Here is a 13233-nt window from a genome sequence, read left to right as displayed (position 1 = left end):
AATCGTTCAAGAGTTTGACAAATCTATCATATAAATCAGTCAATGACTCATTAGCCTTTGAGTCAAAGTGTTCATACTCTTGAGTGAGTATTGTCTTCTTGTTTTTGTTGATCGTATCCGTTCCCTGACATCTTGTTTTGCAAAGCATCCCATATCTCCTTTGCAGTCTTGCAGTTTATTACCCTGTTTGACATTACATTATCAATATCACTATGCAGTAAGTGTCGTACCTTAGCATCCTTAGCAATTGATGCGATATCTTCAGCAGTGTAATCACTCTTCTCCTTTGGTACAGACTTTGCTGCTTCACCTGCAACTGCAACAACGAGCTTGGTTGGTTTGTGAGGCCCTTCCTTGATTCTATCAAGATATTCTGGATCTGTAGCTTCCAGAAACATGGTCATCCTCACCTTCCATATGGCATATTCAGATGGTCTCAATATGGGAACTCTGATAGTCTCATATCGGCTTTGAATTTGTGTCTTTGGAGGTTCTTCAGTTTTGGTGGGCTTAGTTGGAGTTTCTGTTTCAGACATGATTGTGTTTGGATCTTAAACTGTTTGTGTGTTAACAGATAGGCTCTGATACCACTTGTTAGGTCACACACACACTGTAGAGGGGGGGTGAATACAATGTATAGTACAATCAAATCGAACTTTAATAACTCAAGTAACAGAAAACAAACTTTATTGAAACAATAAACTCTGTTACAATATGAAACTGTTCTCTCTCAGTGATGAACAAATATCACGAGAGCTGCTAGGGTTACAATGAATAATCTTCTCGATTATGATAACACTTATAGTGTAAACCCTATGTCTGTGTTTATATACTACACAGTTACAAGATAATCGCTAATTGTATGGAATATAATTCTGCTTCCTAAAATATATCAATCAGATATCTTTTCCTCCAAGTATTCTATTCTTCATAGAATTCCCTCTTCATGCATATCTCTTCTTATGTTTGTCTCGATCTTCTTTCCTTTAACCAACTGCCTTTCTTATCTGAACGTCCTTCAGTACTTAAGTTCTGATATCCATCTTCTGATGATTATCTCCTGATAATTTAAGTACTGATATCCTTAAGTCCTGACTTCCAGTAAGTACTGATTTATCCTATTTAAGTAAGATCTGAAAACTAAACATAAATCACATTAGCCATGACATTATCAAATATATCTAACAAGATTTCTTGGACACCTTCTTACGAAAACAATTCTTTAAGGGGTTTTATAACCTGTGAATACCTTAATAGTAATCCCAGCACCTAGGCTTGGGTTACGATATTGCATATCAATTCCAATTGGAAGAGTTTGGACATCTCACTGGAGCCACCGCATACGATGATCAGTCGTACTACGGAAGTAACCTTCTTTACTAGTAAAAGGACGAAACCGTCATCTCTTGGGTATCACCCTGGCCGCATTCGGGCTACGTGTCCCATTTTCGGGTATGCACATACTTTACAAGTTCCTGAGTACACAGAGTACCTTCGCCTGCGGTACCTTTGGTAGCCCATCTAGCACACATAGTACCAGAGTCTACCCCTCCATTGTCCTTTCAAAAGAATTCTATCAATCTCGAGAACTCGAACCACATCGAAGTTCCCCAAGCGTTTTGCTTGTTGATAGAAATAGTTTATCTCTTTAAAATATAAGTGTATATATATGTATATACGTACTTCCGAGAATTTCGGTGGAAGTACTAAGGATGTGAGTTGACCGTTGTCAACAGATAATTAATAAGGGGAAAAAGTTTCTTCTCGAAACTATATTCAATATAATAATAAGTCGGGATAATATTCACCGACGATCTGAAATTATTCGAATAATACTTCTAAATCAAAAAGTATATCAGGATCTATGATTTTTAAATCAATAACAATCCTTTAATAAATAATTAATTAAATAATAGTCTATAATTAATTAAATGATAATTGATATTAATCATAACTCGAATGAGTTTACTCTCTAAAAGATTTATTTAAATAATATTCCTCAACTAGTTTGTGTTTACATAATTAATAATCTATAATGATTAATCGGGTTTGAATAAATAAACGTTGAAGTATACTACTCCTATAATAAAGGAATACATATATAATATTTACTATCCGAATCAATAAAATATAGTTGAGGGAATATGCTCGTTAGGAAATCGTTTTAAAAGTTCGAGGTGTTTTAATGTTTCGTAAATGGACGATGAGTCCCTTTAAAACGTACTATTATGGACTTATATCCACCCTATAATATCTCCGAAATGATTCCCGGGTTTTATCTTAAATCCCGACCGACTCTCGGTCTTATATAATACGTCACGCCTTAAAGCGAAATAATATTTCACGATATATACTTATCATACAACATCGCTATATTATTCGAAAATTCAACAACTACGTATCATGGCAAACATGGTATTTAAGCGATGATAGTAAAACAATAATTTCACAACACAACGGTAAAAATGGAGTTGGGTTTGTAAACTTGCCTGGGTATCTCGAGGTGGAGGATGCTCTAGGTTCCGCTCGGAAATCTATAACCATAAACATATTTCATTTTGTTAGGTTCCGTCCTAACTTACGGTAACTCGTACTCATGTGCTACTCATTATACACCCTCTCAACTCATACTACCCTTAACATTTCTTTTAAGTCATAATCACTTTATGGTCACTTCATTTTCCTAAGTATCTTGAGTTCATTCTCATTATCGTTGTCGGCTCCGCTTAAAGATTCTTACGGTTTCTACTCGCGCGGTCTCGGCTCCGACATTTTTATAAAATTGAGAAATCATTATTTTCACTTGAAATTTTTATGAAATTTAGGAAACTCAATATGTTACTCTCTGTAAAAATTTTATGATTTATGAATACATTTAAGCCTATCCTTTATATTTTCAAAGTTCGTAATTCGTAGCAGTTTTTATCACATAAATCAGTTTTACTAAAACTACCATAACTTTTGATCAGTAAATCGGAATCAAGCGATTCAAGCGCCTAAATGATCCTTATAATATTTTCTATCCTAAACAAAGGTTATTTTTCAAGAATCTATAGTTTACAACTTCGGTACCTTCTGCAGAAACTTAAAGTTACGGTTTGTTGGTTTTAACGAAGTTACGTTTTACGATCGGGGTTTCGTTTACGCCTTAACTATCAACACAACCACCAACAATTATCATATTATCATTAACACACAAACTCCTCTCAAGAACATCATGTTCTTGAGGCAACAACAACCAACCTTAAGTCTACTTAACTTAATCATCAAGATTTCATCAATAACACTTAGTAAGTTAGGTTTACTAACACCCACTAAATGGATCTTAAACATGAACCTTAAATAAAGTTAGGCCAAAGATTTTTACCTTTCTTGAAAGCTTGAGATGTGTTCTTGAGGATGGTGGAGGCTTGGAAGTGCTTGGTATGATTTTTAGAACCTAAAACCACCATTAAAATCAAGAAACCAAAGAGAGGTTACTATTCACACTATTCACCAGGGAGTTTCTTGAATTTATTCCACCCATCAAACCTTGATAAAAAGAGATGAAAGATTTTTCTTACCTTAGTTTAGTTGCTAGGAGGCTTGGGAATTAATTGTGTGATTTTACAAGAACTAGAGCTTGGAGTTTTGAATTCCAATTCCCCTTTTTTCTTCAAAATAGAATGAGAGCTTTGTGAGGGGGGTATTTGTGATATCCTGTATTTTTAGAATTATTATTATTAATATTTGAATATGTTTATGTGATTTTATGATTTAGAAGGAATAAAATGGTGGATATTTTATTCTTATTTGACGAGTTTGTGTTATTAAATGGTAATGTGCTAATTGTTGAGTGTTATATCGATCCTTGTTAATTTCTAAAAATATTTACTTAAATGTATTATGTTTAAAAGTTTATTTGAAAACCGATCATTTTATTGGTATCGGTAGATTGAGTTCGTTTAGTAATATTCAGGATTAGATGGATATTCGGTCTGCTATGTGTTGTATGTAATATTAATTGTATGGGATTCAGTTGTGATTGAGGATTATTTGTATTATTAATTACTGAGTCGTATCGTTTTGTTTTTGTCTTTAAAAGTGATTTTATTGAAAATTTCATTTTATAAATATTTAAATAACTTTAAAATTATTTTTATGCCTTTATAATTACAATCATTATTTTTGAGATTTTATAAAATTTGGAAATCAATAATTCATCAATTATTTAGCCCTATATGATTTTTTGATTTCATTTATTTGTAAAATCCGTATTTAATTCCAAAATTCTTCAAAAATTACGAAACTCATATTCATTTAAGTTTGGAATATTCTGAGAATTTTAAAATTATTTTGGAAATTTTTAGGATTAATTTTACCCGCACGTTGAATCGTTTAATTGCTAAAAGCGGGTATAAAATGCATTTCAAAAATTGTTTTAAAATTTCAAAATCTATGTTTTTATAAACTTCGGGATATTTGTAACATTTTAAGACTATTTTCGTGATTTTCTGAATTTGTTTCAAGTGCAACTCGGTTCGTTAATTGTAAAATGCGGGTATAGCGCACGATTCAAAAATGTTTTAAAAATTATGAAAATTTTATTTTATTAGTTTTTAAATATTATGAGATTTTTAGAAGTATTTCGGTAATTTTTTTGAGTTAGTTTTACTCGCAAGTCTGTTCTTTAAATCACGAAATGCGGGTTTGATTTAAGATTCAAAAATATATTAAAAATTACGAAATTTATATTTTATTAGTTTTTAAATATTTCAGGAATTTTAGAATTATTTTGGTAATTTTTTAATTTAATTTCATTTGCAAATTATATCGTTAAAATCAGAATGCGGGATAGAATCGGGCTGCTGAGAATCCATACAGATCCTTTTTTTTGCTACGTGGCTATTTAATCAAGGGTGTCATATTTTTTTTCATACGTGTTGATTGCTGATTTTATAAAAAAAAAATCCAAAAACTACCGACCTGAACTACCCGGCCACGCGCGACCCCTTCCCCCCAATCTGCGCCTAAACCCCCTCCCCTGTTCTTTCCTTCACAGATGTACTTCCCCCTTATTTTCTTTTGTTCCCGCAGTTTACTTCCTCCCTGCTTCCCTCTCTCTCCTGTCTCCCATTATCGTATATATTTTTATACTTTTAATTTTCAAAAATTCATATCTTCTCAACCGTATATCCAAATTTCAATTATTATATATATAAACGATCAGCGTTTCGATACCTACGCATAGGTATATATATTGCAAGGTTTTGATAAGAAAATTTGTGGGCCATATTTCTGTTATATTTCCGTTTTAATTTATTTTCGGGACATAGAAAAGGAGTTTGAAGGCGGTGATTACTCCACATGGCATCTCAACGTGTATATGTCTATGGCTATTAATTTCGAATTTTTTTGGAGATATTTTCTGGACATCAGATATTCTCCTCGGGGTGACCAGAATTTATTTTGGATGCGGATCTCTCAAGTCGATCAGGACCAGATAGAATGGGTGAAGAGTAGAGTTGAATAGTATGGAATCTTGGGTTGTAGCACTGCATGAGCAGCAGACCAAATGATTAGTTGAATAAAGACGGTGATGTCTTGAGACAGAATGTCAGAATAAATGCGTCTTTGCGAGTGTGACTAACTGCTAAAACCCAAAGGCAAGTATCCCTATCATCACTTATTGTTCAAGTGATATTTATTTTAAATCTTTTGATGCAAGTATTGCTTTCCCTATTCTCAGTTTAGAAACGATAAATGTTTTACATATCGCTGAATTAAATAATTCTGTTATGTAAATACTCGTCTGTTGTTCTATGTTAAGAATAGTCAAGTGATTTTACTTATCCAATTATCGGATTTATAAATGTTTTGGATTTTGAGAAAAGTGATTTGGTTGCCAATATTCCTACCCAAGAATTGGGGGAATAAAATTATTTCAGGTGTTAATTATTATGACCCCATTTCAATAAAAGGTTTTAAGATTGGATCATAATTGCGTAAGTGACCGGGACGGACGGTCCAGCGGAGGGCTATTTCTAAGTGCCATATGGAATATTATGACACAATTTTTGCCACAGGCAGGTATATTTCCTTTTGTTTGAGTACTCATATTTTTGGGGTCACGTTTCTACGAATCATGACCTTGTGCTATCACACGGGCTGATCAGCATGTGATAGTACGTCCGTCGGAGAATGATCCTAATCTAAATTATCATATCGTTTTGATATTCATAGAATAAATGATTTATTAACTGTTTCTGTTTTGGAATAATGGTAAAATGCAGTTTTGATTCAGATTTTGATTTATGCTTATACTTACGTTGTTGTTAAATATCAAAGGTGGTATTAGTATAGATGATTGATGTTGACTTCAGTAAGGGTGTTGTGAGCATCAAAGTTCGTATTGATATCTAATTTGATATGACAGCAAAGTAAGTATTAATTTGAAGAGTTCGGTTTTGAATGAGTTTATGATCCACTCTATAATCATTGTTTCATGTTATTGTTGTTTATGATATTTCCGTAAACACTGTTTTACGAGTTTTATTCTCATCAAAATTCAAAGTATTGCTGAAGCATTTTGCTCAAAAATATCAAAATGGTTTTGAATATAATTAAGGAATTAAATATGGGATTCCTCAACTAAAATTTTATAATTCAGCAACTATGATTTTATAAATGTTCTGCTCTAATGCAGATGTCAATTTTATATCAAAACGACCATATATATATGCTATAATGAACTTGCTGAGCATTTCTTCCGCTCATACTTGTCTGTTTTCAAATTTAACCTCCAGTGAGGATTAGCTTGCGCTAGTTAGCTGCGTAATTCAAGGAAGCAAAGAAGAAGCTTTTGGAAGGTGGTTGGTCCAGGGTTGCGGACTAGTGTAAGTTTTATTGTGTAAAGTTGTTTATATTATATTATATTTTAGTTGTGTATTTTATTTAGTCCTAGTATACTTCATTTCAAAGTTATACTAGTGGGTTTAGTTTTGAGTTGGAATTTATTGAAAAGAGTTTTAAAAGAAAGCGAAAAAAATTATTGATGGAATTTGGATTTCTTGTTTCTAGAACTGTAACCTCAAAAGATCTTGGATTAGTTTGGTGTCATTTATGCTAAATATCTTCTGCTGGCATTTGTTTATTGATGAAACAGGTTAATTTGGATTGAGGTTTCATAGTGACGACCAAATCCCTTGACCCCGGATTTGGGGGCGTTACAGGTTGGTATCAGAGCTGAGGTTATAGTAAACTAGAAACGAGAGTGTGTAGGAGTGGGTATAGCTATGTGAGGACGTTTGAGCTCATATCGAGTTCCTGTTGGACTATTGGATATAGTACCGACGAGTAAGTTAAGATAGGCGCATTTGTTTGAGATGGTTGTGTTGAGTTGAACAAAACTCCTGGCAGTTGCAAACTTCTGTTGTGGAATCTTTCGAGGCTACTACGATTCGACGACGATGAAGATTATCAATATCCTTGGAACATGGAAAAATGTCTAGAATTAGATGGCGAGTCGACTGAAGAGTTCAATCAGAAGATAAGTATTAAGACCTTGGCAATACATTCTCTTCTATAATTCCTTTTGACATCTCTCAAAAAGAAGTAATTGTTAGAGGATATATTCCCTAACACTCATTTTCAATCATATCTGTGTTTTAAATGTGTCAGAGGCTGTCATGAAGCCTATTTTTCAGGTTTTGATAGCTCTACCAAGTTATGATAATTTAACTTCCACTTTTCTTATATGGTGGATAGTTTCTTGGTGATGTGACACCGGTTATTCATTTTGTGCCCGAATTTTTATTCTCTGGACTTCATTTCCTTCAAAAATATTTGCTTTGAAATCTTTCCAGTTTTATTCATTTGATTTTGGATTCTTTTGATATTCTTTTATTCTAACTTGGATGAACAACCCTAACTATAGGGGACACAAGGTATACATGTCTGTGTGATAGGAGTTGGATGGGACGCCATCACTTGTGTGTATTGTGAATACATGAAGGTTAACCACCTTTAGTAGTGTCCTAATTTGGGCACGCAATACCAAGTTCGTTTGATCATATTGATCTCTCAGTTATTCTCTTATTTCAACAAAACTTTTTCTCAAATTCAGATTTTGGTTCCGTTATGATATCAAATTCTTTTCTTTTTAAAATTCCATGATTTTATCATTCCAAATATTCGGAGGTATGTCAATCAAGTTAAGCTGAGTTATCCTGGTCAAGTCAAAGCAAGGTTATGTGATGGGATTACCAAAGGCAACAGTGGAATGCAATGGGATTAAAATATCAGTGGCATATACCGAAGTCGGTATGTTTCTTTATTTCCCTCTCTCTCTCTATCTATCTCTCTATTTCTTTTTTTCTCTTTATCTTTCTCTTTATTCTTCTTTCTCACGATCAGTAAAACTGATGCTATTGAGGAATTGGTCAAAGGATGTAGACGGAACAGTGGTACACAGTGAAGCTCTTGTAAAAGTTTTATTATACAAGGAATGCAAGATTTGTTTGAGATTATGGAAAATTGAGGTTATTTGGAAATGGAAAGTTGGTTAGAAAACCCTTAGTGATTTTTTTCCGCTGATTCCGAGGATGGAATCCTTATAAGGGGGGTAGATTGTGATATCCTGTATTTTCAGAATTATTATTATTAATATTTGAATATGTTTACGTGATTTTATGATTTAGAAGGAATAAAATGGTGGATATTTTATTCTTATTTGACGAGTTTGTGTTATTAAATGGTAATGTGCTAATTGTTGAGTGTTATATCGATCTTTGTTAATTTCTAAAAATATTTACTTAAATGTATTATGTTTAAAAGTTTATTTGAAAACCGATCATTTTATTGGTATCGGTAGATTGAGTTCGTTTAGTAATATTCGGGATTAGATGGATATTCGGTCTGCTATGTGTTGTATGTAATATTAATTGTGTGGGATTCAGTTGTGATTGAGGATTATTTGTATTATTAATTACTGAGTCGTATCGTTTTGTTTTTGTCTTTAAAAGTGATTTTATTGAAAATTTAATTTCATAAATATTTAAATTATCTTTAAAATTATTTTTATGCCTTTATAATTACAATCATTATTTTTGAGATTTTATAAAATTTGGAAATCAATATTTCATCAATTATTTAGCCCTATATGATTTTCTGATTTCATTTATTTGTAAAATCCGTATTTAATTCCAGAATTCTTCAAAAATTACGAAACTCATATTCATTTAAGTTTGGAATATTTTGAGAATTTTAAAATTATTTTGGAAATTTTTAGGATTAATTTTACCCGCACGTTGAATCGTTTAATTGCTAAAAGCGGGTATAAATTGCATTTCAAAAATTGTTTTAAAATTTCAAAATTTATGTTTTTATAAACTTCGGGATATTTGTAACATTTTAAGACTATTTTCGTGATTTTCTGAATTTGTTTCAAGTGCAACTCGGTTCGTTAATTGTAAAATGCGGGTATAGCGCACGATTCAAAAATGTTTTAAAAATTATGAAAATTTTATTTTATTAGTTTTTAAATATTCTGACATTTTTAGAAGTATTTCGGTAATTTTTTTGAGTTAGTTTTACTCGCAAGTCTGTTCTTTAAATCACGAAATGCGGGTTTGATTTTAGATTCAAAAATATATTAAAAATTACGAAATTTATATTTTATTAGTTTTTAAATATTTCAGGAATTTTAGAATTATTTTGGTAATTTTTCAATTTAATTTCATTTGCAAATTATATCGTTAAAATCAGAATGCGGGATAGAACCGGGCTGCTGAGAATCCATACAGATCCTTTTTTTTGCTACGTGGCTATTTAATCAGGGGTGTCATATTTTTTTTCATACGTGTTGATTGCTGATTTTATATAAAAAAAAAATCCAAAAACTACCGACCTGAACTACCCGGCCACGCGCGACCCCTTCCCCCCAATCTGCGCCTAAACCCCCTCCCCTGTTCTTTCCTTCACAGATGTACTTCCCCCTTATTTTCTTTTGTTCCCGCAATTCACTTCCTCCCTGCTTCCCTCTCTCTCCTATCTCCCATTATCGTATATATTTTTATACTTTTAATTTTCAAAAATTCATATCTTCTCAACCGTATATCCAAATTTCAGTTATTATATATATAAACGATCAGCGTTTCGATACCTACGCATAGGTATATATATTGCAAGGTTTTGATAAGAAAATTTGCGGGGCATATTTCCGTTTTAATTTATTTTCGGGACATAGAAAAGGAGTTTGAAGGCGGTGATTACTCCACATGGCATCTCAACGTGTATATGTCTATGGCTATTAATTTCGGATTTTTTTGGAAATATTTTCTGGACATCAGATATTCTCCTCGGGGTGACCAGAATTTATTTTGGATGCGGATCTCTCAAGTCGATCAGGACCAGATAGAATGGGTGAAGAGTAGAGTTGAATAGTATGGAATCTTGGGTTGTAGCACTGCATGAGCAGCAGACCAAATGATTAGTTGAATAAAGACGGTGATGTCTTGAGACAGAATGTCAGAATAAATGCGTCTTTGCGAGTGTGACTAACTGCTAAAACCCAAAGGCAAGTATCCCTATCATCACTTATTGTTCAAGTGATATTTATTTTAAATCTTTTGATGCAAGTATTGCTTTCCCTATTCTCAGTTTAGAATCGATAAATGTTTTACATATCGCTGAATTAAATAATTCTGTTATGCAAATACTCGTCTGTTGTTCTATGTTAAGAATAGTCAAGTGATTTTACTTATCCAATTATCGGATTTATAAATGTTTTGGATTTTGAGAAAAGTGATTTGGTTGCGAATATTCCTACCCAAGAATTGGGGGAGTAAAATTATTTCAGGTGTCAATTATTATGACCCCATTTCAATAAAAGGTTTTAAAATTGGATCATAATTGCGTAAGTGACCGGGACAGACGGTCCAGCGGAAGGCTATTTCTAAGTGCCATATGGAATATTATGACACAATTTTTGCCACAGGCAGGTATATTGCCTTTTGTTTGAGTACTCATATTTTTGGGGTCACGTTTCTACGAATCATGACCTTGTGCTATCACACGGGCTGATCAGCATGTGATAGTACGTCCGTCGGAGAATGATCCTAATCTAAATTATCATATCGTTTTGATATTCATAGAATAAATGATTTATTAACTGTTTCTGTTTTGGAATAATGGTAAAATGCAGTTTTGATTCAGATTTTGATTTATGCTTATACTTACGTTGTTGTTAAATATCAAATATGGTATTAGTATAGATGATTGATGTTGACTTCAGTATGGGTGTTGTGAGCATCAAAGTTCGTATTGATATCTAATTTGATGTGACAGCAAAGTAAGTATTAATTTGAAGAGTTCGGTTTTCAATGAGTTTATGATCCAATCTATAATCATTGTTTCATGTTATTGTTGTTTATGATATTTCTGTAAACACTGTTTTACGAGTTTTATTCTCATCAAGATTCAAAATATTGCTAAAGCATTTTGCTCAAAAATATCAAAATGGTTTTGAATATAATTAAGGAATTAAATATGGGATTCCTCAACTAAAATTTTATAATTCAGCAACTATGATTTTATAAATGTTCTGCTCTAATGCAGATGTCAATTTTATATCAAAACGACCATATATATATGCTATAATGAACTTGCTGAGCATTTCTTCCGCTCATACTTGTCTATTTTCAAATTTAACCTCCAGTGAGGATTAGCTTGCGCTAGTTAACTGCGTAATTCGAGGAAGCAAAGAAGAAGCTTTTGGAAGGTGGTTGGTCCAGGGTTGCGGACTAGTGTAAGTTTTATTGTGTAAAGTTGTTTATATTATATTATATTATATTATAGTTGTGTATTTTATTTAGTCCTAGTATACTTCATTTCGAAGTTATACTAGTGGGTTTAGTTTTGAGTTGGAATTTATTGAAAAGAGTTTTAAAAGAAAGCGAAAAAAATTATTGATGGAATTTGGATTTCTTGTTTCTAGAACTGTAACCTCAAAAGATCTTGGATTAGTTTGGTGTCATTTATGCTAAATATCTTCTGCTGGCATTTGTTTATTGATTAAACAGGTTAATTTGGATTGAGGTTTCATAGTGACGACCAAATCCCTTGACCCCGGATTTGGGGGCGTTACAGGTTGGTATCAGAGCTGAGGTTATAGTAAACTAGAAACGAGAGTGTGTAGGAGTGGGTATAGCTATGTGAGGACGTTTGAGCTCATATCGAGTTCCTGTTGGACTATTGGATATAGTACCGACGAGTAAGTTAAGATAGGCGCATTTATTTGAGATGGTTGTGTTGAGTTGAACAAAACTCCTGGCAGTTGCAAACTTCTGTTGTGGAATCTTTCGAGGCTACTACGATTCGACGACGATGAAGATTATCAATATCCTTGGAACATGGAAAAATGTCTAGAATTAGATGGCGAGTCGACTGAAGAGTTCAATCAGAAGATAAGTATTAAGACCTTGGCAATACCTTCTCTTCTATAATTCCTTTTGACATCTCTCAAAAAGAAGTAATTGTTAGAGGATATATTCCCTAACACTCATTTTCAATCATATCTGTGTTTTAAATGTGTCAGAGGCTGTCATGAAGCCTATTTTTCAGGTTTTGATAGCTCTACCAAGTTATGATAATTTAACTTCCACTTTTCTTATATGGTGGATAGTTTCTTGGTGATGTGACACCGGTTATTCATTTTGTGCCCGAATTTTTATTCTCTGGACTTCATTTCCTTCAAAAATATTTGCTTTGAATCTTTCCAGTTTTATTCATTTGATTTTGGATTCTTTTGATATTCTTTTATTCTGACTTGGATGAACAACCCTAACTATAGGGGACACAAGGTATACATGTCTGTGTGATAGGAGTTGGATGGGACGCCATCACTTGTGTGTATTGTGAATACATGAAGGTTAACCACCTTTAGTAGTGTCCTAATTTGGGCACGCAATACCAAGTTCATTTGATCATATTGATCTCTCAGTTATTCTCTTATTTCAACAAAACTTTTTCTCAAATTCAGATTTTGGTTCCGTTATGATATCAAATTCTTTTCTTTTTAAAATTCCATGATTTTATCATTCCAAATATTCGGAGGTATGCCAATCAAGTTAAGCTGAGTTATCCTGGTCAAGTCAAAGCAAGGTTATGTGATGGGATTACCAATGGCAACAGTGGAATGCAATGGGATTAAAATATCAGTGGCATATACCGAAGTCGGTATGTTTCTTTATTTCC

Source organism: Apium graveolens, chromosome 9 (assembly GCF_009905375.1).
Source record: "Apium graveolens cultivar Ventura chromosome 9, ASM990537v1, whole genome shotgun sequence".
In the NCBI taxonomy this organism is placed as follows: domain Eukaryota; kingdom Viridiplantae; phylum Streptophyta; class Magnoliopsida; order Apiales; family Apiaceae; genus Apium; species Apium graveolens.
Note: the sequence above shows the minus strand (reverse complement) of the source record.